We start from the raw sequence: 27,726 nt of genomic DNA, 5'->3' as shown, positions 1-27,726 counted from the left end.
TGTGGCTTCTTCTCATTCTTCTTCTTGCCACAGTTGTCATATTGCTCTGTCTGGGTCATTGCCCTGTACACATTCTTTTACTTGTCTGTGCCTTTTCTATCCAGAAAACTTTTCATGTTTATACTATTTGTCCTGAATAGCTCACTTACCAGTGAAGACAAAGTTTGTCTTCTGGCAAGTTTATCATTATGCAGTGATGTAAGAAAGATTATAAAAATAAAGAAATCAAAATGTCTCTATGGGCTTGACCCACCCTGTAATTTGAAGACTGCCTTTCTTGATTCTTGAAAGAAGGTTTGGTTCATAAGTAATTGCTAGGGAGTTTAAAATTAAAGAGACAAGACTCTCATTACCTTTAATACCAGCTCTGAGATGGCTTCTCCTAGCTCCTGCCTCCAGCCACCTAAAGTGGTGGCGAGGTTTACAGAAGAGGTGAGAGAGAGAGAGAGAGAGAGAGAGAGAGAGAGAGAGAGAGAGAGAGAGAGAGAGAGAGAGAACATGTCAGGGAGTGGGCTTTTATTGGGGAACAAAAACTTCCAGGGAAAGTATCATCCAATGAAGATGAAGGGGGGCAGCATCCCAAGGTCAGGGGTGATGCTTGGGTCTTCAGGGCAGTGGCCAGACATGCCTCTGCAAGGACAAGCCCTCAGACCTGGAAAAGGGTGGGGAAGGCTCTAACACAGTTGTTTCTAAGCGTCTCTCACCCAGCCAGGGAGGTAACTCAAATCACATGCAAGGATGGCCTCCCATAGCTGTGCATCTGGTAGAACTGGATGGGAGCAGCACAGCTGCGGACAAAATTGGACATGTGGGTGTCACTGGCACTGTCATCCAGTGAGAAGAGCTAGAGGGGACCCTGTGGCTCCCCAATGAGGTATGGAAGATCAGAATTACTAGTGTTTCCCACACCAACTGAGACAAGAGCCTGATCCTTGGCCAGGTGACTTGCAGGGTCAGGCTGTTTCAGTATTTTTTCCTCCGAGCCATTAGAGAGCTTAGTCAAAATTCTCAGAAATCCTGTACAAAGGAAGGCCACCATGTTGCATGACATGGGCTCTTCTCTGGAAGGACCTGTGCCCACAGGACAGGACTGTGTGCATCCCTGCTACTCTCCTGAAGGTCATCAATTCTGTGCCCTTAGCATAGATTTGCTGCTTTTGTTCACACTGACAACATGCACACTGGAGAGACACCACACCACAGTGTTGACAGAAGAGCTTCTGGGAGAGACAAGAAGAGCACTGGAGTCAAGACTGTAAACCATACCCAGTGCATTCCAAATCCAGCTGTACCTGCCTAGGCAGAGACTCGTTGACAGCAAAAGAATTCTAGAGAAATTCCCCATGCACTGTAAGTCTGGCTCACTTAGCAGTCGGGCCTCACTGAATCCAGCCTAAGGGAGCAGCTGTGCTGTTTTGAAAGAACCTTCTCCTCTTTCCCTGTGAGCACTATCCAGACATAGAGAACAGAGAGAGCCCTTGGCCAAGACTGCTGCCACATAACTGCAATCAGGCCTGAAGACTCTGGTACAGAGCTGCACTTGAATCCAGGTGCACTGAACCTCTGCTTGAGAGCATTTGTCTGAAAACCAATGATTTTCAGCAAGTCATCATGGGAAGAGCTCAGAAGTTCAGTCCTTTCTGGGTTTAGATCCAAAGCAAAAATCTTCCCCAACAGCTCCATTTCTCACACCACACTCTGACCAGATGTCCCTGAAATGACTTTTCTTGTCAAAAAGTCCACTCATCACACATTGCTCTGTGCAAACAACATCATTGTAACTGAATCCTGCAAATGCTCTCTTTATGCTTTCTTGCATAGATCCCAGAGTTCAAGAGTCAGGTCATGACTTCCTGAGACATCCATGCATTGTCCAGCAGGAAATCAGCAGGGAACACTTTCCCACTATGTCCTGTGAGCATGTGCTATAATCAATAATCATCCACAGTCCAGCTTCAAAATTATTTGAAGTTGTAAGCCCTAGTACTATCAAATGAATCCTAATGTTATATATAACCAACAAGAACCAATAAAAAATAGAAAAAGAAAAAAAAGAAAATTCAATGCTTGGGGCTGGGGATGTGGCTCAAGTGGTAACATGCTTGCCTGGCATGCATGGGGCACTGGGTTCGATCCTCAGCACCACATAAAAATAAAATAAAGATGTTGTGTCCACCAAAACCTAAAAAATATTTAAAATCTCTCTCTCTCTCTCTCTCTCTCTCTCTCAAAAAAAAAAAATTCAATGCTTGTAATTCCAGCATTACTACCAGATAGGGAGCCTTTGAACTCATATTTGTCTCCAAATGCTTCCCATAACTTAACATTTCCATTCACCTGTGGCCAGTAATAGGGAACCTGCCCTGAGCTGCACAGGATTAACTTCCCCATCATGTGCATCAAAGACACATAAGGCAGTAGTAGTTGGTACCCTCATATGTTTACCAGAGCCAGGATGAGTGCTCACATTGTCTTGGGGGAGTGGAAACGGAGAGACAGAGAATCCTGAAGACCTCCAGCGGGCTGTGAGGGTCACTTAGCAGCTGCTCTGCTGATAGCTTGCACAGGGGAGATCTCCTCTGTGTGCTCATCCCACCCACAATGACTTCAGTGTCATCATCCTGTTCAATGGGCAGCGGTTCCTTTGTGGCTTCGGCAAGCTCTTTCTGCAGCCAGGCCTGCTGTCTCCTGGAGTCCCTTTCCTTCTCTGCATTGAGGCAGCTGGCTTCCTGGGCCTTGTTGGCCATCTGCCTAGTGACTGGCTCCTGGTTCTCTGCAGTAGTTGTCCTCAGGTTCTCCTCAAAGACAGTAAAATGACCTTCATGGCATCATATTTGTCCTTCAAGGTCTGGTTGGATATGTCAACATTCCATGTGCCACTGTGTCCAGGAACTGCAGGATTATCTCCCCAAAGACTCTCTCTGCATCCAGTTACAGCACCTCAGCTCCTCTGCAAGGTGGCATGTCAGCTCGAAATGCCAGCAACACTGAAGCCTGAAGAAGTGGCATGTTGCCACAGCACCTAAGGGACTCCTATCCTAGTGGAGGCCTCCGACCACAACATAAGGGGACCAAAGGAGACAGGAAGGAGAGCAGCCCCAGAGATCAACTCCAGACACAGGTGCTCCCAATGCCATGTCCATTTTGTAATTTTTTGAGATTTACTTTTTTCTTTTTTTTTAATTCCAAGTCTTTTTTAAATAAAACAAACATAACAGTGTAGAAACCTAAATAAACATTTCTCCCTCAAAGTTGTTACATCCTTAGTTCCCAACAAAACTCTCTACTATTGGAGACAGTATTTGGAAGAGCCTTAAATGGCAGTTTATGAGCCACATTAGAAACTATCCTTTCAAATGCTGGGCTTTTTGGAAACAGAAAATCCACAGTCAGAGGATGACACTGGAAAAAGTGAAAGAGGTGCTGCAGCTTTTGCAGAAATTCCTTAAAGACCTCTAGCAAGTTCTGAGTAATAACACAGCCACTGGAGAAACGGGTGGGCACCCTGCCTGGACAGCCACTTTCAATGGGGAGAGCATTCATTTGATAGAAAAATTCTGTTGTCTGCTTAAAAAAAGAAAAAAAATCAGCCACACTCCTTTATAGTCACACTTGCATTTGATTAAAAAAAGATACAACACTCACACATCGTTCTTATATGAATTCTAATTAAGAGACAATACATTCAGAATTATAGCACTCAGATAATTTTCAGAAACTATAACAGCTTCATTGCCACTTAAGGGATACATAGGGTGCAGCTGTTTACCTGAATGTATTCTTAAATAAGTGACTACTACCACTCTAATTTTCCTAGTTGTAGCTCTGTTACAGGTTACTGACCGCAAGTTCATGTTCCAGATTTCCTTTGCCAACACAGATTAATTACAAGGGAGCCAACCCCAAAGTCTTAGGGTGAATTGGGAAAGGGCCGGTTAAATGAAGAAACAGGCCATTCCTTGGTAAAAGTTTGTAGTTTTCTTTCCCAATACATCTTCTTGTTATTGAGAACTTCCATTTTTATCCTGTGTTCCTCCTCTGCCATCTCACACTCTCGCTCTATCTGCTGGATTTTGGCCACATGCACCTCATTCATTTGTATCAGCTGCAGTTGTAAGATGGACATTTGTTGATGGTGTTCTTCCTCATGCATCTTTCTTAAAGCACCTTCCTGAGAGGTTTTGCTCCTGTAGTTTTTATTGGCTGTTATTCTGACAGCTGAACACTAGGGTTCAGGTTGAGAGGTCCCCTCACATACCGGAAAATGTGAACTCTTTCTCATCATCGCACAGTTCTCTATTTGAAACAGCAAATGATTCTGGGGCTGCGGCATCAGGATGGTACTCGGGCTCCTCCTCGGGCGGGCTCTGCAGAAAGTACAGCTGCCCGGGCAGCATGCTGGCCATCTTCTCCTTCCCCAGGACGTGGGTGCTCAGCAGTGGGCTGACGCTTCGCTTCACTTTCTCCTTTCGTGGGCCATAATTTTTTTGGTCCGAGCCTTGATCTTCTCCCAGCACTTCTTGAGCTGTTTGAAATCCCGCAGCGACACGCTGGGCTGAGAGTTGTCTTCGTGGGCAAGCGCTTGCCAGGTCCGCTGCTTGAGGGCGATAGTTCAGGCATCGCTTTTCTTGCACTCCAGCACATATTTGTGCTTTTCTACCAAAGCAAGCAAGATGCTCTTTTCCCACTCTGAGAAGTATTTGGCAGGTTTTATAATTTCATTGTTTTGCATTTTCCACTCTGTTTCTCTGGGCATTTAGCTATCCTGAGGGGGTGGCGCGGCGGCCGCGGAGACCCGGGGAGGGGCCGGCGAGGCGCGAGCGCGGCGGCCTCGACTCCTCTCGCGGGCTGAGCGGCCGGGAGGGCCGCGGGCTCCGGAGCGCCTGGCGCCGGCGGCGCGCCCCCTGCCGGCCAGGCCCCGCCGCGCGCCCCCTGCCGGCCAGGCCCCGCCGCGCGCGCCGCGGCCACAAAGCCCGAATCCACCGCCCTGTCGCGGGCCACCGCCGCCTGCCGGTCGGTAGGCGCCCTTGGGATGACTGAGGTGCTTGCTCAGCAGTAGAATCCTTGACTAGGGTTCACAAGGCCCTGGGTTTGATCACCAGCACTGAAAAAAGTGATACTAGTTATAAGTTTTAATAAAACATTTAAGTGTGGTTTGGGCATTTTGTGACCAGGATCCTTCTGACCTCATATTATGGGTTTGGCTGTATCATATATCCAGGGCATGTTATCAGAAAACTTTGGATAAGGTTAGTCTTATTTCTTTCTTAAATATTTGACATAATCACCAATGAAGTCATAGTTTTAGAGTACATTTGATATGTTTTTATAAATTTGGTTACTATCACATGTATATATACTTATTCAGATTTTTCACTTTTTTCTGGTTTTTTAAAAAAAATATGTTGTCATTGAATTAAATGTTTTTTTTTTTACAATAGAACCTTACAGGAAGATACACAATACTACATTATTGTAGTACATTAGGATCTATTGAGATGGTTTTTGTATTTGGTATTGCTTATTGCGCTTCTCTCTCTTGCTTGGTCTTGCTCTTTAGCTTTTTGAAGAATCATTTTCCATTTTATTGTTTTTCTTTATGGTGTCATCATTTTCTCTTTTATTTTTCCTCCTATCTTTATTATTTCCCTTCATCCATTTACTTTGGCTTATTTCTTTTATTTGTAGCTTCCAAGGTGGGAGCTCAAGACATCCTTGATTTTATGTGTCTTTTTCTAATGTAACCAGGTAGACGTAGAAATGCTCTTTTAAGATCTTCTTCATCTACCTACTATTGCTGTTGCTTGGTTGAATCTCAGTTATCCTTCAGCTCAAAATAATTTCCAATTTCCCTTGTAATTTTTTTTAACACACATGTATTTTAAAAAGTAATATGCTACTCGATTCCAAAAGGTTTGGTTATCTTTCAGATACTTACAATGTTGACACATAATTTAATTCTGTTGTCAAATAATATACACTGAAAAAAATTCTTAAGAAAATCTTGAGACTCACTTTATATTGTATGAGTTAACTTGCCAACACTGTGACAAAATACCTAAGATAAACAACTTAAAAGAAGGAAAAATATATTTAAGCAAATGTTTTAAAAGGTTAAATCCATGGATTCTTTGCCCCTTTTCTTTGACCTGTGGTGAAGCCAAACACTTTGGTTGGGGTCATGTGGTGGAGCAAAGGTATTCACATCATGGTGTGTGGGAAGTGAGAGAGCAGAAGAGGTCCAAGTACTTATGGCCTCCTTCCAGGACATGCCTCCAATGACTTTACTTCCTCAAAATAGGTCCCAGTTCCCAAAGTTTCCACCACTCCTAATAGTGCCATCGGTGAGGGACCCAACATTCAGCACTTAAGTATGTGTGGAAAATACAAGATTAAATCTATAACCAAGATGTACCTTACAGTTTACTTTGGTGAATGTTCCATGTAATCCTGAAATGAATGTTTCTTCTCTATCTGCTAGATATAATAATCTAAATACCCTTGTAGTATTTAAATCTTCTATAGCCATACACACTTTTTTCTTTTCTTGTACTTGTTCTACCTTTTACAGACAAATGTTTATAACTCTATATGTGATGATAGATTTCCTTTAATTCTTGTCATTTTTCTCTACACGTATTTTGAAACCTATATTAGGTGCACACACATTTATGAATTGCATGTTCTCTTAAAATATCAATTATAATTTTAGTCTAGATTATAAATTTAGGACTCTTCTGGTTTAATGTGGTGATGAACAGATGGAGAGGAACTGGTGGGTTCCAGCTTTCCCTTGCTCTCCTCCACTTGCACAGAGCTCTCCTTCGTGACTGCTGCCAGCATAGACCCACAGTGGCATGAAGCCCATACCCAGATATCTGGGTGCAGAACCACAAAGGAATAACTCCCTAGGTGAGTCCAGCACTTCTTTCCTTGAGGTCACACTTGAGTTAATGGACATACCAGCTCTATGCATTACCTTCATTACCTTCTCAGTGGTTCTTCTGACTCTCCAAATCCACTGTTCAGATCCTCTCTCCCACAATTCTTCCTTTAATTTTTGAAAATGTTATTTTCTGAGAAAGTAAAAAATGTAATATTCTAACTGGTATTTATGAAAAAGGAAGGAAAACACATATTAGTATTATCAAGAATGACTCTGAGGGCTCCATGCTTGCTGGCACTGGAGGTCTCCACCCCGTGGCCAATGGGCCCCATGACCCTGCAAGACCCCCTCTGTCCTCAGGTGACCCTAAGCCGCTGACCACCAAATCCTTCGCCAGGACACCTGCTTCTATTTAGACCTATTGTCCTATTTCCATTCAAGTAGAAAATACTTGAAATAGGAAAAGGTGTTCCTAGGCTCAGAGGTGGGATGATCAGACTCAGTTTCCAGTCCTGGGTTCAAGCGGTTGGGAGCAGTTCAGTCAGTTACTTAGATTCTTAACTGTCACCCACGTTTGACCTGAAGAACCGCGCGCTTCCAAGCATCTATTGAGGCCAGTAGGGGGCGCAGGTGCCCAGGGTCTTGCGCCTCAGTGTAGGGCATCCCAGCGGAGTTCGTCCTGGGAGAAGGCGAGAGGAACCTGAGCAGCTCAGGGGCGCCCCCAGCATAGCAGGGTTGCTCCTCGCTTCTGCCAGGCTCTGCTCTGTGGAGGCGCCTTGGAGACCATGAAAAGTTATGGCGATTTCCTCCTCTTCACGGAGAAATTTAGGAGAGGACTTGAAAGGAGCTTCCTGTCTAGTTAAAATGTTCCCCACCTGGCGCTAGACAGGCTTTTCTTTCTTTTTTTTTTTTTTTTTAATTTCCGTGAAAATGATTGCTTTTTGGAGGGACGCACTTGGGAGCATCTGAAAAGAAAGAGTTGGGGGGGCTGGGGATGTGGCTCAAGCGGTAGCGCACTCGCCTGGCATGCGTGCGGCCCGGGTTCGATCCTCAGCACCACATACCAACAAAGATGTTGTGTCTGCAGAGAACTAAAAAATACATATTAAAAATTCTCTCTCTCTCTATCTCTCCCCTCTCTCACTCTCTCTTTAAAAAAAAAAAAAAAAAGAAAAGAAAGAGTTGGGAGCCTTGGATGGTCCTGTAGGGAGGGGATGGCAACAGAAAGGAGAAAGACAATGGAAGGGTAACTGATGTGATACAGCAATCTGTATACGGGGTAAAGTTGGGAGTTCATAACCCGCTTGAATCAAACTGTGAAATATGATGTATTAAGAACTGTGTAAGGTTTTGAACGACCAACAATAAAAAAAAAAAAAAAAGAAAGGAGAAAGAAGAGGGTCTACCAGCAAGGAGCCAAAATGGTAGTTTTCAGTTGCTGGGTTTGGTTTTTCTTTTTTTTGGGGGGGTGGGTGGGTGTAGGGGGGTGAGTAACAGGGATTGAATTCAGGGGCACTCGACCACCAAGCCATGTCCTCAGCCCCATTTTGTATTTTATTTAGAGACAGGGTCTCTCTCAGTTGCTGAGGCTGGCTTTGAACTCCTGATCCTTCTGCCTCAGCCTCCCCAGTTGCTGGGATTGTAGGCAGGAGCCACCACTCCTGGCAGTTGCTGGGTTTGAAACACCAGATTTGCCCAATATATATGTTTGTCTTGTTTATGGAACATCAAAAAGCTTAAACTGAGTCATAAATGGAAGATGTACCCCCTCACACAGCTGTGAAGGTAGGAAGCCTGCAGTGTCCTATTCTGCCAACCCAGAGGGTCTCTCCTCTCCATATTGCATCTATTAGTATCCTGTGAAGACAGTGCCCTTTGGTTTCATTGTCCAGCTGCCTCCACTATCCACTACCAGCTGCAGTTCCAGGGCTGGAGATTGATCCACAGTTGTCCACCCAGTTGTCTTGCTTGGCTAGGCTAAGTGGACACCCTTCCTGGAATCACATATGAAGTGTACTCCTTTGGGGGTAGTGAGCCCACCTCAGGACTACTGATTGATCATGACTTTTATAAAAGAACAGGCAGTAATTAGCAGGCTCTTAAGCTTTCTACAAGAGTGGGACGATGCTGGCAAAGTCGCAAGGAATCACATCCTCAACAATTTCATTCAAACCCACCAAGGCATGACTTCCCCTGAATTGAAGCAGGAGTTTTCCCAAGGATCCAGCTTGTGCCTTGTAAGCTTGATCCTGCCTTAGAAGCAGGTAGCCTTTGCTGAGTGGTGGAAACAATAGAAAATTTCAAAAGAAAAAGAACAGTTTTAAGGGAGCTTTTCTCTTGATATTCTCTAATATTTTAGAACAGAACATTTGATGATTAAAAAAAAAGCCATGTCCTCAGCCCCATTTTGCATTTTATTTGAGACAGGGTCTCACTCAGTTGCTGAGGCTGGCTTTGAACTCCTGATCCTTCTGCCTCAGCCTCCCCAGTTGCTGGGATTACAGGCATATCCCCAAAATCAAGGATTCCATCGACTTCCATATTCCCAACTTGTAAATGTGTCCCCAGTCGGACCTCTATCTCTTTTTTCTCCTATCAGAGTGGAAGTTGGTATTCTTTCTTAGGACTAATTCTCATTTGTTCAACAGTTAAATCCCTTCCCATCTCCTCAAGGACTTTATTTTTTCTCTCCTGTAGTGTTCCCCTTTGCCTCATTACCAGCTTTTTTCATCAGTATTTTGTATGCTGGAATCTCTTTTGCCTTAAAAATAAAATTAAATCCATGCCTCAAACGTAAGTTGCACCCAGATCCTGCCCTTCATAGTGAAGCTTGTTGAAAAGGCTAGTTACTCTCCCTGTCTCCACATGCTCTCCTGGTTCCTCCTCAGCCTACTGCAGTCTAATAATCCCTGTTGCCAGGACTCCACTGATGCTGGTCTGGTCAAGATTACCAATGGTTTTCTAATTGTGGAGCCCAGTGACTACATCCTCATTCCTTATACATGACCAGAGTGGCATTTTTCAATCAAACTTTCCCACTTCTCAAAACACTCTTCCCTGGGTTTCTGTGATGCCAAGACTCTTTGTTTCTCCCTTTTTTTCTTCTTTAAGGGAATACTTTCCCTTAAATGTAGTTGTTCCTTGAGACTCCGTCTATTTTACCTCTTCTCTGCTCACACTATCAAATTCTCCCTAAGTGGTCTCATGCGTTTTCATGATAATTTCCTTCTGAAATCTGGGCTCCATATTTATATACCCAGCTACTCTCTCCACTCATGCCTCAGGGTGATTCTCATATTTCTGGCTTGGGAAACGAGGTGAATGGGAAGATAACATAAAAAAGAAGCAAGTTTAGATGTAGTTAAGTTTGATTTGGGACATGCTGAGTTTGAGGTTCCTGTGTTCAGGAGCCGTGTAGGCAGAGCAAGACTGAAAGCAGATTTGGACATCTTTGAGGTGGTTTGTATTATGGAAAGATCTGGGGGTATTCTTGGTCTGTCTGCCTGTGGATTCATCTCAGACCATTTCATTTATTTTGTTTTGTTTGGCAGGACAAAGGATTGAACCCAGGGTTACCGTATTACTGAGATATAACCCTGTGTTTCCCCTTCTGCTGGTAATAGCACGTTGATTGTCCCTTGGGGATTCATGCTTCCTCCACTCTTGGTCATGTGAATTTAGTGGGGTAAACAGGTGACAGGTTCATCATAGGACTGATGCACAAGCAAGCATTTCATACATGGCTCAATTAGCTTCTGTCCATATCACCACCAGAAGACCAGACAAGATTTTTTTTCTAGCTGGGCACAGTGGTGCACATCTGCAATCCCAGCAGATCAGGAGGCTAAGACAGGAGGATCACAAGTTCAAAGTCAGCCTATGCAACTAAGCAAAACCCTGTCTCTAAATAAAAATACAAAAAAGGAAAACAGAAAGAAAATGTATGTAACCACCAAAAACTATTTGTGTTTTTAGAGTTCTGGTCTTGAGAAACATAATAGGCAAGTGATCACTGATGATGTTGACAAATATTATTAATGGTAGCATTTTTAGTATGAAATTACTTTTTATGTTTAGCTCAAAATAAATGCATCACACATTGCCAGAATTAAAACTAAAGATGAACACTTAGAGAAAAGGGTGGAAACACATTGTTTCCATCTCTTGGGAAACCAATAAGGCAAGTGCTGTAATTTGGCTTGGTTTTTTTTTTTTTTTTTTTTTTTTGAAACAGGACTAGTCTAAGCAAACAAAACAAACCAAAAACCTCTCCCCCACTTTCCCTCTACTGTCAGATGTATCTGTCAGGACTGTGCCTGGCTAGATAGAACCCTCAAACCCTCCAATGCAAAATTAAACATAAAAAGGATTTGAAAATTTGAGAAAAACCTTTTAACCTGTTTATGTAAAAACCCTTTCTAAGGAGATTTAGTAAAGGTAACATCCATTGGCAGCTTAGTTGAGGTTTCTGCTGGGTGTGTTGGTGCATGAGCACACAGTTAATTCAAATGAGAGTCACCAGGGTGCAACTCATATTTCTGTTTACCACAGAGAGGTCTTAAAGTTGAATTTCAGTTTCAGCAGATACTTCAGATTTACCTGAGCAATATCAAAGACAATGTATTCATTATATAGTAGGCAGGTATAGATAACACCTTATGAGATACCAGTCCTTTATCCTCTCCCGAGTAATACTAGCCGAAGGATCAGGGATAGTTTTGCCCAAATCTTTTGACACTCTGCTTTCCCTGCGGTAATTGGTTGATATGTGAAGCATGCTTCAGTTCATCCATGTTCCCTAGGACAACTTCTCCCAATAGGATTTAGCCTATCTTGTCTCCTTGAGATGTGTGGAAGTAGTAGATACTCTTTGAGACCATATCAGAAAAAAATATGCCTTTGCCAAACATGTAGCCTGTCACAGGTGCTTCAGGCAGGGCTATGCCTAGAAGGGGACCAGGATAGTCCTGCACCTGTGCCATGCAAACTTCGATTGTGAAGCTACTTAAAGGGTTTGTAGTGTTGGCTCTCCCCTTTGCACTCTACCTTAGAGATATCCAAACTTCCAGGTCATAGGCATTGTGCGTGTGTGTTCCTAACATACTTCCTGATGATCTCTGCTTCTTCAGAGTCTTTGTCAACTACCTTAATGTCACTTTTGAGCTTCTTGTAGTTGACATCAATGGGGTCCTTGCTACTGTCATCAGATCCACCCCTAAGCCAACTGCAGGCCATCCCAATGTCCAGGAAGTTGTCCGGCATTTGTACTTTGGCCTGCACACTGTCTGCATTGTTCAGGAGCAGGACTTTCTCATCCCATAGTCAAGGGGCATCAGGGTGTAGAAGCAATTTGGTGGGGAGTGGGGAGGTGTATCTGGGATTGAATTCAGGGGCATTTGACCACTAAGCCACATCTTCAGCCCTATTTTGTATTTTATTTAGAGACAGGGTCTCACTGAGTTGCTTAGTACCTTGCCCTTGCTGAGGCTGGCTGGAACTCCCCATCCTCCTGCTTCAGCCTCTTGCACTGCTGGGATTACAGACATGTACCACCACACCCAGCCTGCACATATAAGCCAAAGAGTTTTAAATTTTCTTTTAAGTAGAGTCCTGTTTGGTGACAAGTTAACACTCCCACTAAATGAAATGAATAGATTTTAAATGGATATTAAAGAAAAGGCTATCCTGTCTCCAAGAAAGTATATAAACTTCTCCAAAAAACATACAATTTAAGACATGTCAAGTACAACCCACTGACAGTAAAATCTGATACTCTGTACACCTGCAGAGTTACACATCTGAATGACAATAAGCCTCCAACATTAAAAGGCTGATGCTTGCTGAGTATCCAAGAAGCCTTCCAACAACACAAAACAATTCCCACCAATACTGCACAACAGTGCTTGTGAGCTGGGGCAGGATGTGGAGCCAGGTGCTGCAGGCCAGATGCCAAGACTGGCATGCCCAGGAGGCACAGGCTCTTGATGGAGAGACATCATTGATCATCTGGAGTGCAAGAGAGTGTGAAACAGAAGTGAGCCCAGGAGAGGAAAGCACATACATTTTGCAAGAATCCCTCTGCTTGGTCACAGCTCTGAGTAACTAGTCCCCCAAGTTCACACTATCAGATTCACTGATTTTTTTTTCATGTTTTACATGAACAATAGCAATCTTTTAATAAAAATTAGTAACATTTCCATAGGAAAGGTCTCTAATTGAATACAAACTATACAGATGATAAAAACTGTCATAGATTGCATCATACACAAGTATTTCTACATACCCACATTTTGGCAAAGAAGATCAAGGACATAGATAGAAAACCCAAGAAGGCAAGTTCTATTTGTGCCTAATTCATGCAAAATAGGGGTACCATCTTGTGGGCTTTGCAAAAGACCAGGAAAGTGATGCCTATGACACCCATCCCAACTCAGTCTTTAAGAGGTTAGGGAGAGGCCTGTGTAATCATGTAATGTTCCTTATTTTTCTAAAAAGTGAAAAAGATAATCCATGAAACATAAAAATATCTGATTTTGTGTTCTTTGTTTTTCTAAGATAAGTATATATCCTTGAGTACCTTCAGGGAAGTCTCATCATGTTTGACATGACATATAAAAACACTGTTTTTCTCCCGTATAAAAGAAGTGAATTTTGTAATCTTGACACTACACTGAGATAAAATAGTTTGGACATGACTTACATGTCCATTTAGTATCTATTTAATAAAATTGCAAACTTTTCAGTAGAAAGTTTTCTGACTATATGATTGGCACTTCAATTTTGTCTTTTTTGTATAAATACTCAGTTTACCCTGATTTGGTTAATTTCGCTTCCACTGCTAATCTGCTAGCCAAAAATTCTTGTCACTTGAAAAAAGAACTCTCTTAATACTTCATTTACCTTTCATTCTTTAATTATTTATTTAGAATTTACTATATCCCTGGTTACATATATGTAAATATGTATAAGGTATGTTTTCTCTTGCAAGAGATAAACCAGCAGTGGTGATGGTGTGTGCAAAAGTTGAGAGAGAGAGAGAGAGAGAGAAAGAAAGGGAGGACAGATGCAAACCCCAGCTCTCTGCCCCATGACAGCTCTGATTCTCCTTTCTGTGACAAGCGGTGGTCCTTAGGCCTCAGAGGAAACATTATAAGTGAGAAATAGGAAAAGAAATTACTTTGCACCTAGCGGCCAGTGGAACCAAAGCAGAAGAGTGGAGCGCCCTTTTCACCTGCCTGAGGTGCAGGACGTGGGAACCTGCAGAGCTCTAGAGCCTTGGTCAGTAAGGACATCTGGGCATGTGTCTTCCAAGGCACAGAGTTGGCATGGCGTACCCCCTTCTCCTCGCTGACTCTCACTGGCCTTCACCGCCCAGAGCTTGAGAGAGCTGAGCGCAGACAGTGAACTGCGTTCAACCAGCACAAAGCGAGGCTGGACTCCCCGCTGCCCCCACCTGCGCTCCGTCCCTAAGGCGGGGGAAGGCGTAGGCGGGGCGCCAGCTGCGCTCTTGGACTAGGGCGGAGCGCACAGCGTGGTCCCCTCCGGGATTCCGCTTTCCCCACTTTCGCTTCTGGACCCGCAGGGGGCGGGACTCCTTGTTAGACTCCCTTGCCACCTCCTCCCCTTGCGCTGTCGGTCCCCCTCCCTCCCACCTCTTCCCCAGTGAACCGCTCCTCCGCCGGCATCAGGCGGGCAGGCGGGCAGCACAGCGGCGGTGGAGACGGGGGTGTGCGAGATGGAAGGCTGCAGCAGGGAGACCAAGCTCCAGCGTCCCACGTGCATCAAGCTGGGCGTCCAGGGCATGGACTTCTGCTCGCAGGTAGACCCCGCTCTCCAGGAGCGCTGCCTCCTGTGCGGACCCTTCCTCCTCTTCATTGCGATATTTATACCTGCACATAACACAATTTGGTTAATTTCATCCCCCAGTACTTGCGCGCTCTCTCCCATCCTCCCGCCCCTTGAACCCATCCTTTACACTACTGTTCTCTCTTCTGTCTTTATGAGATGTTGCATTCCCCCCTCCTCCCTTTTCTCTCTACCTTCCACGTATAATGGATTCAGATGACTCTCACTCTCTGAGTCTGGCTTATTTCACGTTACACCATATTCTCTAGATTCATTTTCCTACTAATGACATAATTTTGTTTTGTTTTCCAGGGCTCAGTAAAACTCTGTTGTGTCTATATGTATCACATTTTCTTTTGTCTTTTCATCTGGTGACAGACACCTAGGCTGCTTGTACGACTTGGCTATAGTTAATTGTTTTACTATAAACATGAATTGTGCATGTTCTGCATGTTTATAAACATGATTATGTTTGCTCTATATGTGCTAACTAAGAGTTCTTCTGGATAAATACTGTGGAGTGGTGTAGCTAGGGCATATGGTGGTAATATGACTACACTATTGAAGAACCTTCATATTGATTTCCATATTGGTTGATCAATTTAGGATTCCACTGAGGGTCCCTGTTCCCTTTTCCCTGCATCCTTGTCAGCATTTCTTACTATTTGTACTCTTGATGGTTGGCATTCAAACTGGAGCGAGATAAAACTCAGTGTAGTTTTGATAAATTATTTTTTAAAAGGAGAAAAAATCCTGAAAATTAAGAAAGGAACTTTTGGCCAGGCATGGGGGCGCCCTCCTGTAATCCCAGTGGCTCTGGAGGTGGAGGCAGGAGGATCTCGAATTCAAAGCCAGCCTCAGCAATTTAGAGAGGCGCTAAGCAACTCAGTAAGACCTTGTGTCTAGTAAAATACAAAATAGGGCTGTGGATGTGGTTCACTGGTCGAGTTTCCCTGAGTTAAGTCCATTGGATGCCCCCCTCCCTCCCCACCAAAAAAAAAAAAAAAAAAAAGAAAGGCACTTTTGCATGACCATGTGATCCTAATATCATTCTGCATTGTTTTATGCAAATTTATGTCAAGAAATTGTTATTGCATAGTGAATTTTTCTTCGATTAATAAGCATATGCTTTACATTAATACTTAAGCAAACCAGAAAAAGTTTAAAATAATAATCTTTGTGATAGAACCACAATATTGAGAACAAAGCAATAACAGTTTTTTTCCCTTGTTTTAATTTGTCAAATGATGTTAAGTTTGGAATCTCATGATAGGTATTTCTATTGAAAAAGTGTCCTGTGTAACAAGGTTATTTTCATATTAATCATATGAGTCTGTAGTAAACGGTCTTTGCTTGTATAGTTATACTGAATATTGAACATCATCAATTTCATTTTTGATATTTTTTTTGTGTTGATTTATGCTTAAATAATCTTTGTGTTCTTTTAGCTGTTAAATAATCACACCCTTTATCTATGCTCTTCTGTAGTCAAGCAGCCACTGAAATTCCATTCAACATTTAGCAACCTTAAAAATCTCTAACTGGACACACACAAGCTGCACAAAATGGTCATGAAGCAAGACCCACAGAAAATAGACACACACAATAAGGAACTGTGTATCTTGGAGCACATTTTCTTAAAAATAGTGATTCACTGTTTGGGGTTTTGTTTTTAAATTGCTATAGGGACCTATGTATCTAATCTTGTTCTTATAGGTATAAAATGATGTCCGCTAATATACTCATCCTTGAAAGAATTACAAACAAAATAATTTATTGTACTATAGCATAAATATAATAGTTTGTGTACTGTTATAAGACTGTTGACACTCTTATAGGTAACTGATTCACTGTTGACTAATTGTTGCCCTTATTAGCCACACAGTGAAAAATAGCATATTGATTTTGTGCCTAGAATTGGAGGATAATTAATATGAGCTATATTATTCTATATTGTGTCTAAATGAACATCTTAATGTTAAAAAGAATGATTTTGTGATTCCTTATAGTATACTTTGAACATATTTTCAAGATCTAAAAATTGGAGAATTAGAATTTCATCAAAATGAAATTAAGTATGTATGAACATTTAGCAATTAAAATAAATATAAAATTATTTCAATTTCTAGTTTGTTATCATTAAATGTAATTTTACTTTTTTTCTAATTTGCATGGCTATGATATGAAGCTAATACCTAAAAACAGTAAATCTTAAATTACTTTTTTCTGTGCAGATTAGACATAAATTTTCAAACACCAGACTAGGTACATACTTTCCTCCTTCACCCTCTAGAGACATAGAGTGTTAGTTGTTGCAGCAGTGTAGACCTTGTGACATAATTGAAGGCTTCTGAGTTCTTATGGTCCATCAGGCCATTGTGATGTAGCTGATTAATAACTTCCACAGGATGGTAGTAATCCAGAAATTCCAACTTCACCTTAGCAGTCTTTGGCTCTCCATTTAATAATAACATAAATGATTGAAATTAACTTAAATAATGTGCTTTTATCCTTAATCTTAATTCTACCTATAGGCAAGCAAGCAAAGGCATCATTAACCGAAAGGTGGGAAATGTAATAATTGATGAAAAGATGAGATAATTACTTGGGAGTGAAGTAATTATCAAGAAAGAAGAGAGAAATGGAAGCAGTTGTATTTTTGCAAAAAACTGCTTAGAGAGAAAACATACTGGGTTAAAACTAAAAGCTTTTTCTGAACAAAAGCAACATTTTCCATGCAGTACTATGTTCTAAAACAGAAGATGCAGTTTTATTTTGGAATATTTTGTTTTCCATTAATTTGTTTTGTGCACATGCTTTATTTTAATATATTTAGTCTCTTTTCTAGACATTATTGGATTACATCAATTCAGATATGTAAATAATTTTCCATTTTCATATTCCCTAAATTAAGGTGCATTTTTAAATTGGTAAATGTTTAATGTAGTTTTTCTTTTTTGAAAAACTTTTGTCGACTTGAAAGACAGTATTACAATAGATAGCGCCTTAGAAATGAAGATAGATAGATCTTTCAATAAACTCATTCATTTAACAAGTATTTACTGATGTTTCTCTTCTGTGAGAGATAAGAGTAGGCTGTAGGAAATCCGTGCAAGGAGACAAGGTCTTAATCATTTTAAGAGTTCTTGAAAGTAAAATAAATATATAAAACCAAAACCTTAGTCTATAATCTAATAAATTATCACTGCAGAATAATGCGAATACTTTTAAAATGCTGTAGGGTGGGCTGGGGTTGTGGCTTAGCTGGGTTTGATACTCAGTACCATATACAAATAAAATAAAGGTATTATGTCCAACTACAACTAAAACAAAATATTTGAAAGAGAAAGTACTATGGGGTATCCAAAGAGAGAATAATTCTGAATGTGGTTTTCAGAGGAGAAAGAGCTCATCAAGTGGAAGGACACCTGGCAGGGGAAGAATCTATGCAAAGGCAGGGAGGTGTGACATGTCAGGGTGAACTGGAATGAGGAGTGCTCTAGCAGAACACTAGTAAAGGGCAGGTTCTCTGAAACATGAATAATAAACAGAACGTTTTAAAAAGAAAAATCAATTTGAAAGATACATAAAAAGTTTATTTCACAATAAATTCCAGAAAATATTAAAAAAAACTCAAGTTGTAAAATTGAGTGACAGAAATGAGGTAACTCAAATTTGTTTCTTCCTGTTTATAATAATATAATGTCTGTGCTTATATTTAATCTATTGTGACTTTTAAATTTTACTTTATTGTGGTAAGAACACTTAACATAAGATGTATCCCCTAACAAACATTTAGGTATAGAAGACAGTGTGGTTGAGAGGAACAAATTTGTACAGCAGATGTCAAGAATTTGTTCAGCTTGCATTATTGACACTGTATGCCCAGTGAGGAATAGCTCATGTAATCTGTAGTTTTATTGCAGGGATAGGTAGTATCACAGGGTCTGTGGATATGAACTCTGCCTGAAGTGAGTGCAGAGGATATCAAAACTTCATGACCACACTCTTGACTGTGTAATGAAGGTGGCTCAATTAACACCCATATTCCATACAGTTTTTTTTCCTCATCAATTTAAGGATCACTAGTGAAAACATGATAATCTGAAAATTGCAAGTATACTATTAAAATTCAACAATAGCCAAAGCAATTGTTTAGAGCTTTGACAAAGAATTTTTTTAAAGAGAGAGAGAGAGAGAGAGAGAGAGAGAGAGAGAGAGAGAGAGAGAGAGAGAGAGAATTTTTTAATATTTATTTTTTAGTTTTAGGTGGACACAACATATTTATTTTATTTTTATGTGGTGCTAAAGATCGAACCCAGTGCCCTGTGCATGCCAGGTGAGTGCGCTACCACTTGAGCCACATCCCCAGCCCCAACAAAGAATTTTTGAGAGGCAATATGATTTTCACTGACCTAGGTTAGAATTACCTGCATGCTGGTAGAGTATTTCCATTATTCAACCATTTGTAGGCCACTTAATTATGAGATAATAGTAACAAATCTGAGGTAAATATACTTTATGTCCTAGAAATTTTTTGTAGTTACTTGTATTAGTCATGGTTTGCTTTACTGCACGTTCTTTTATGTATTATTTCCCAGTTTTGTAATACATGACAGGGATAAAAAAATTGGGCCCACAGTTCAAATCTGACCTGTTATGAGTGTTTTTGTAAATAAACTTTTGTTAGAATAACCATGATCATTCATGTACATATTGCCTGCTTTTAAGCTTCAAAGTAAGAATGTAGTAATTAATACAGATTAAGTGGACTGAAAAAACTAAAATTTAAGCTACTTTTTCCCTCAAAAACAAGTTTACAAAATCTGTATCTGTTACATGTACAAAATCTTGGATATGTTAAAGTTTACTTCATATTGAATTAATTTATTGTACTGTGTTAAAGAGAATCAGGAAAGCAGATAAAATTAATCTAGCTTGGCTAGGATGTACGTGCTGTCTGAGAAAAGCATTGCTAAGGCAGCAGTTGTTTTAACATGCCTGAGAGGTCAACAGAGGAAATAGGTTTATATTTATTAATATTGGAACCAAAATAGCATTTGTAGAAGAAAAATGATTGATGCTTTAGCATCCATACAAGGTAGAGTTACAGGAAATAATTTTTCCCCAGATGATTTATAACTTTGTTATGCAGAGACAGATGTCTTTGTAGTAAAAATATTTCATATCTGGAAATGGGTGTTACAAATGCTATTTTTCCCCTTCAGCACAAGCTGCATGAACTGCTTCACAAGTTTGGTGGTACAAATACCGTTGAATATTGTACTTGCCCAATTAATGGCATGAGTTCTCTCCTTTTTGCCAAGAAGTCTAATATCAACTGTTTTGGACCTCACAAATTCCAGAATTCTATTAGTTTGGAGGTTTTTCCATTCTAAAGAATACACAAATGTAAGTTGATGAGCTCAAAGTATTCTGCACACAAGTTTCCATGTTCAAATGCTTCTGGGCCCTATTGCTGGAAGTAGCTCTGAAATTTAGAGTCTCTGTAGGCTCTGGATGTTGACTCCTGAACTCTGTTCCTTTTCTTCCCAGCAGGCTCCTTGTCCTTTTTCTACAATCATTTCTACACAGGAAGGGGCTAGTGGTCAGGGAAGCTTCAGTCAGAACACTGAAGGTCAAGTATCTCTGTCCCCATTCACAGAAGCGTGATTTTTCGTCACACTGTTGCATAATTGGGAGGACCACTCAGTTGACTTCCTAAAATAATACAATTTCTAAGGTAAAACTGGGCCCAGCTAGAGAAAGATGTGGGCGACAACTTTTTGTTTCTAATATAATACGTACTAACAACTTTACAAGTCATACATTTAAGTGTGGAATTAGTAAGAATTATAAGTAGTGTATGCTTTTAACTGTTTAATATCTTCCAAAGTGTTTTAAAGTTATTTTCAGTAATTTGAAGGGAAATACTGACATTGAGCTAAATTACCAAAATAAAGGAAACCATGTAAAGCTGAATAAGATGTATTTAATAATGTAGTCACAAATACCTTATGTAGTCATGATTTTAAATTGCTTTTTCTGTCTGTTATGCTTGATATTCTATTTAATCTCTCATCCTTATGCTATATAAACTGTAGTATTTTCATATCATAAATGAGCATAAAGACTATTTTGTCTCCATCTTATCATCATAATATTAGATGTCACTCACTACTATTGGCTATTCGTCCTTTTCTCTTCCCCTTGACTTCTGTGTTTTGTTGAAATGATATTCTTTTGGACATTCCTTTTTTAAAGTTTCTCAACATCCAGAATTGCTATGTATTTGGGAGCTTTGTTTGATCTATAGAACACAGAGATGTATTCTGGAAGTCCAGTAGGTAGAGAAAAGTTCCTGTATTAAGTGTCCCTGGCTTTTGTTGTTGCCTCATGTTCCAAGAGCTCTGATATCCAGTTTAGAATCCAGTTAGTCAAATAGAAAGACTCTAAAAGGGAAACTTTGTCCTAACATCAATATTCATATTTTAAAATTTAAGTTTGAAATTCCATATATGAAATTTTTAATATTTTAGTATCTGGAGTTTATGGCACGCAATTGGCAAACATTTTTTGTGCACTTACTGTGACAAAGTGCTTGGCATTCAAACATACAAGATATAAGACCCTCAGGTGGTGTGTGGTATCGTTGCATAAAGTGGCAAGCAGAAAAAGAATTTGTGCACGTTCTGTATCTGTTGGATGGGAATTAACAGAGTGCCATAGAATCACCTAGAAAGAGCAACTGAGCGAATTGTAAGCACCAGTTATCAGAACATCCCACTGATAGACTCACTTTAGAAAGCTAGGTAGGAATCAGTCAGGCAATGACATGGTATGAGGCAGGAATTATAAGTCATTGGAAATGCCATATTAAGGAGTAAGGGATTGAAGGTGCACAGAAATACTCAAGCTTGACCATCTAGAGAACCCAAAGTGGTTTGCAACACTAGAATTAGCATTTTTGTTTTAAAGTGCAAAAAAGCAGGTCAAATTAGTGAAAAGGATCCAAGTCATGAAACACCAATCCCCCCAAATAGAATTTTTCTAAAAACAAAGAGTGATATTGAATGATTTTAATGACAATAATGCAATCGGGTATACTCTCTGTGAAAATTGCATTGATAGAGTTATTAGAGTCCTTTATTGTATGTGTGTATATGTAGTTAAGTGAATTGAGGAGGAAATGAATAATAAGTATACTATTATAATAATTGTTGAAGATCTGAGCTCTGGAAAGACAAATATGAATATAAAGGAAGAATACTATTTTAGAATTGTGATTAGAAGAATTTATTAATTTATGAGAGTTCTAAGCCTTTCATCTCTTCCTCACCATGAAAAAGGTTTTGAATTTGCCTTTACACAGTCCTCTGTGATTACTGGGGTAGTTTTATAGCTCCCACCTGGGTAGAAGCTGATTCAAAGCCAGTGAAGTCTCTAAGATGTCAAAAGAAAGGAGGAAGACTGCTCATGGTCAATGGGAGATGAACTGAAAAAGAATGGACAGAAGATAAAGGTTGTTGCCTAGAGTAATTTCTGGAGCCAAGCATTTTGTTATTTTAGAGCTTCCTTTTGGCACTGAAGGCTGGGGGGCTGTCAAATGAGAATAGAAAGTCAATAAGAATGGACAAATCTGTTAATATATTTCGTGGGAAAGTCTGTTAATATATTTAATCTGTTAATGTATTTAAAGGAAGGTAGAAAGCAGAAGGGAATGCAGAAAGTGAATCAATTTTATTAAATGAAGGAAAAGATCAGTATCTTCTAAGAAATTCCTATTATCAGAGTTAGTCTTCAATTTTTTTCTAACAATGAGCTGTCATTGATGTCATAAAATCAGTTTCTGAACTGAGAAATAAGTAGTCTTGCAGCACTTGTAGATTTATTTACATTTTTTTGGTCTTTATTAGAACATTTGAACATTTTATCCAACATTATGCTCTTAACCCCCATCCTCACTATTTGTGAAAGTTTGAAATACAGTAAGCAAATAGCAATTTGTGTCTTCCCACTTTTAAAGAAAAAAAAAAAAACCTTTTTACAAACAAAACACTTGTAGAAGTCACTCAACAATTAGGCAATTGTATTTAACTTAGAGATATACACAATCAACTCCTTTTTAGTCTAACGTTGACACTTGACAAACACTACATTATTGGATAATATCAAGTCTGTCTTTTCATATTCAATATCATTTTCTAGGGTTGAATTGCATAACAACCATTATTCATAATTCTATTAATTACTCCCTTTGACTAAAACAACCTCATTGTAGTTACTAATGGATCTCTTCAGTGCTTATTAACACACTACCTTAAATACAACTCTCCTGTCTGTTAGCACAATGCACTTTGACCTTCCTAGTACCTGATGTGCTCATCAATAGTACCTTTAGCTAAGAAAGTAAGAGGTGCTTGAACTGCTGTCTGTTTAATCATCAAAGTTTCCATAGAGCTCAATAATTTTTGTTTTTGTCCTTATCTCAATGAAACTGTCCTTTCCCAATATGTTTTTTAAGAGAAATATACCAAGTATTAAAGAATCAAAATGATGGGCTATATTGAAAATCAGTAGTAAGATATGAGAATTATTTTTAATCTTAAATTATATTGACAAATATGATTACATTTTAACCAATTAATCAGTCATATTTTTCAGGTGTTCAACTATTGAACCTCAGTACTGTGTTACAATGTACTTCATTGTGATTTGGGAGCTCTGAAGGAAGGCAAAGACAGCCACAAGACATGTTCAGGGTCTAACTTTGTACTCCTGTGAATTGAGAGATTGCAAAACACATGCTCACTTATCAAAAGGAAAAAACAAAACAAAACTACTTTTCTCGATTTGAGATTTGATGTGATTTTTTTTTAAAAAAAAAAGAGAGCAGAGAATCTTTTTAATATTTATTTATTTATTTATTTATTTATTTTTTAGTTTTTCGGCGAACACAACATCTTGCTTGTATGTGGTGCTGAGGATCGAACCCGGGCCGCACACATGCCAGGCGAGCACGCTACCACTTGAGCCACATCCCCAGCCCTTGATGTGATTTTAGTTTCTTTTGTACCAAATTCAGGACTACATGAGACAAGTATAAATTTATCATCATGTATGTAATACTTAAAACTACTTCTTATAAAACTGAAATATGAAAGCAGATTTTCAAAATGTTGCAAACGGCTGCTTTTCAGTGTCTTTTCCAGTGGCAGTGTTTATTCTAGAATCTTTTTTCGGATCTTTTATTTCATGACATCTAGCAAACTTTACTGATAATCAGGGGTGAATAACTTATAAATATCTGCAATAAGTATGTAATCAAATCTGATGAAAAAACATTTATGCATGCTTATTACATTTCTCTATATATTTTCAAATGAACTATTTTAAGGATTGCTATTTAAAACTTTATTCTGAAGATCTTAAACTAGAAATGTTCTTTTTGTAATGAATACTCCAGTACAAATAGGAATATTCAAAATTAATGTGGTATTAGTAGTGGCATTTAAAATCCAGTCTTTATATTTGATTTTGTTTTGTCCTTGTCTTCAGTCTGGTGCTAATTTGTATGTTAGTATGAACATTTTCAGGAAATAACTTTGTTCTTCAGAGTCACTTCTAAATACTTGGCATCTAAAATGTTATTAGATGAAAATTGATTGCATTTCATAAAAAAGGACAATTTACAAGACTGTATAATCATAATAAAATAATGACTGGACTACTAATGGGAATTAAATGTGATGCTGGGTGTTCTGACCTGTGGCCTGGAAGCTAGATCTGCATATAAAAATGTTTCTATCCCTGCCTGTGAATGTTGAAACTCAAAATAATTAATTCCGTCAAATAATTAATTTTGTTGATAGGACTAAGTTCAGAATATACAACCTCACACACATATATTACAATTATTCAGAATAACAAGATGATATAAGACAATAATCTTCGATTCTGGCTGTCAAACTTGCTCAGATCATTTCTTTTAGTACTTTTGCATTTCATGTTACTAACTTTGAATGGAGCATATAAATCATTATCACTACTGCCATTCACGTAGAGTATATTTATTGTCATTGAAGGTTGCTTTTTGTGTGTAAGTATAGGAAAAACTAGTGTTTGTACAAAACACTGCAGTGATATACTCTTCTGAAACTAAGAAAATGCAGCCATGTAATTGTTTTGTATATCATACAGGTCTCTGCATGGAGCTGCAAGTGGAGGAGGATATGAATGAAGTGCTGATGGACTCATTGAAAGAGGTGCTTTGGGCTCATTCCAGCTGTCATGACTTGTCTCACTTTTCTGGCCTCCCAAGCAAGAGTCCAGCCTCCCTCTCTGAGGAACATGTGGTTTACTCTACTCTGGATGGGGCCAGTGAATACACTGCTTCCATGAAAAAGGTGGTGGAATGGGGCTGTAGCTTGGTGGCAGAGTGCTTGGCTATGTGTGTGAGACACTGAGTGTGATCCTTAGCACTGCATAAAAAACTAAAGAGATTAGAGCATAAAAACAAAACAAATAAAACTGTCCATCTACAATTATTAAAAAAAATTAAAAAGAAAAAGGTGGCTCCTGGTGGGTTCCCAGGTAGCCTCCCTATTCTTCAATTTCAACCCTCTATGTGGGTAGAGAGATCTCCCTGCAGGCAGGTCCCATAGTTACTCATTGGTATGAGTCAAACACTAGGACAAGGTCTGAAGTACAGGCATTGGGTAGGTCAGGTAGCTTGCACTCTTCCAACTTTTAGCCCCACCTGTCCCTCCTGGCACTCACTGGCAAATGCAAGCTATGGAACATTGCAGGCAGGGATGAGGAGAGTGAATGTATTCAAAGAATCTCATTTAGTTCTTTAGCATGCAGATGCCTAATCATCTATCCAAAAGACTCTTTTGCAGTGGGTCCTCTTATCTCTCCTCTACTTGTCCTGTTAAAATATCAATTCTCCACAGTGTCTTTTGAACATTTGTGGCTATCCAAGAAGGACAGCAAAATCGCTTATATGTTTCAAGATGGTACCATGTTTGCTTGGCTCTAAGCTCCAGTCCCAAATTCTCATTGCCTATGTATGGCATTTTCCCTGAAGATAAGGCTTTACCCTGTCACCTGCAAAATCCATTAATAGCCAAGGATACTGTGTCAATGGCACACCAATAAATGTTTCCTTTGTGAGAGTTTGCATATTCCATCTAAATCTATTTTCAGTGTCTTTTCTAATCTGAACCAACATGTAACAAAGTGTCTGCTGAGGGAACTTACCCATGTGTTTTAGAAGGCAGCTAGGCACTTTTACCAGAATCTCTTGGGGGGAAAAAAGTGCATGCTTGATTTTTTCCAGAGTTCAGAGACAGGATCTGGGTCAATAATTTATCAGAACAGGACTGCCTACTCACCTGGTCTCCAAAACAAGGCCAGTTTTTATGGTAAGTGCAGGGTACCTTCTTTTAAGTTCTCCTTCAGTATTCTTCTCAGGACATCCCAGTGTACCCAGAGAACATTTCTATGCTCGTGTTTGCAATGTGTAAAGCAGGAGTAGTTTAATGTGGCTGGCCTAGTCTGGTTTTATTGGCAGGAAATAAATAACATGGTAAGGATGAAGGACAGGAGCCAATGCCCCCAGGTAATTCTGATCATCCAGGGGTGCTGAGCTAACCAATGTGATATGTTGATTGTATATATTCTTCCCTCCAGATCCAGGGAAAAATTGGTCTTCTGTATGTTTGTACGTATTGCACAGAGTTTCAAAGTGTGTTTTTAAAGGATATTGCTTGCTTTCTTCAATATTCCTGTATTAAGTGTCAAAACTTATTATTTCTGAACTTACTGAAATAGAGTTCAAGTAAACTATGAATGCTCATAGACTTCTGGCATTAAATGAGTCAGAATTGCACTGAAGGACTCCTCATGATGTCTTCAGAAACACCTCTCTCAAATCCTTATCGCTTCTCAATACTGCATCCATTCTGATGCATTCCTTTCTACCTGCGTCAGGAAATTCTTTGTTCTAAGTCATGCTCAGGCTTGAGAGCTGTCACCCAGTTACCCCAGCAGTCCCCAGAAGGGAGAGATGCCTAATTGTTCCTCAGTCAGCATCTCAAGGACTTCCTCACATGGAAGACTCTGACAGTCCCCTGGGGAAGGTCCTCTGAGAGCAAATTGCTGATAGGAACAGGCTGGCACAGCACTTTGTCTCCAAGCTCAACCCAGGTGGAAGGACAGAGAGAAACACGACCATGTACACACAAGCTGCTGATTACTACCAATTCCATTCAACCAAACAGCAATGTCATTCTTCACATAAGTTTGTTTTCCTTTTGGTACTTGTAGAGTTACTCTGAATGAATCAGTCTCGGGATTTCCTGTACCCAGGTCCCATCCACGTTCTCATGTAGAGTCTAAATGCAGGGTTAAATTCAGACTTCCTTCCACATACTTCATCTTTTGTAGTAGGGCTCTCAAAGCAAGGAATGCAGTTAGATATATAGCTGTACTTATGTATGTTTTTATCTATACATATGTACGTGTACATGTGTATACATATACATTTATATGCCTAAATGTATAAATATATACACATGTACAAATGTATTTTTTAATAGTATCCAAAGAAAAGTACCAAGAAAGTACATGAAGTACCAACATTGGGTGTGTAGTAGTCTGCAGGAGGTAAACTGGCAAGTGCAAGAATGTGTGAACAGTTGCTCAAAAAGTACCAGAATATTGGTTTGAAGGCTTCAAAGGGATATTGTCATAGAAATCTGTGTCCAAATCCTACTATCCCACCATTCATTGAGTTCTAGTTATAAATTTCCCCTTGTATCCTACCTTAGGGATTTTAATTTGCTGATTGAATTTCAGGCACCAGAATTGGCCCCCTGAAGCTTCAGGAAGATGAAGATGCTTCTTTCTTCCTCAGTAGGCATATCAAGGACCTCCTCATCCAGCATGACCCTGAGGGCCATGGAGAGGAACTGGCTGAAGAGCACAAGTTG

General features: G+C 39.8%; 1 long non-coding RNA gene and 3 pseudogenes across 4 annotated transcripts; 1 reads left to right on the top strand and 3 right to left on the bottom strand.

The window, feature by feature from the left end:
* Positions 1-982: 982 nt before the first annotated feature.
* LOC144373285 (autophagy-related protein 16-1 pseudogene) lies at positions 983-3,649 on the bottom strand (annotated as a pseudogene).
* A 74-nt stretch (positions 3,650-3,723) lies between these two features.
* LOC144373288 (myb/SANT-like DNA-binding domain-containing protein 3 pseudogene) lies at positions 3,724-4,877 on the bottom strand (annotated as a pseudogene).
* A 6,551-nt stretch (positions 4,878-11,428) lies between these two features.
* On the bottom strand, positions 11,429-12,282 carry LOC144373284 (poly [ADP-ribose] polymerase 1 pseudogene; annotated as a pseudogene).
* Positions 12,283-14,361: 2,079 nt separating this feature from the next.
* Positions 14,362-26,479, top strand: LOC120890512 (uncharacterized). 4 transcript variants are annotated; one of them, XR_013433008.1, is made up of 4 exons: positions 19,407-20,143; positions 20,291-20,474; positions 23,675-23,849; positions 24,932-25,660. It is a non-coding gene; the product is annotated as an uncharacterized LOC120890512 (long non-coding RNA). The 4 variants fall into 4 exon arrangements; XR_013433010.1 differs by adding an exon at positions 26,073-26,479 and having other exon boundaries at positions 19,408-20,474; positions 24,932-25,137; XR_013433009.1 differs by lacking the exons at positions 19,407-20,143; positions 20,291-20,474 and adding an exon at positions 14,362-14,705.
* The last annotated feature ends 1,247 nt before the right edge of the window (positions 26,480-27,726 follow it).

Source organism: Ictidomys tridecemlineatus, unplaced genomic scaffold (assembly GCF_052094955.1).
Source record: "Ictidomys tridecemlineatus isolate mIctTri1 unplaced genomic scaffold, mIctTri1.hap1 Scaffold_3482, whole genome shotgun sequence".
NCBI lineage: Eukaryota > Metazoa > Chordata > Mammalia > Rodentia > Sciuridae > Ictidomys > Ictidomys tridecemlineatus.
The sequence above is the reverse complement of the archived record's forward strand: the minus strand, read 5'-3'. Positions and strand labels throughout refer to the sequence as shown.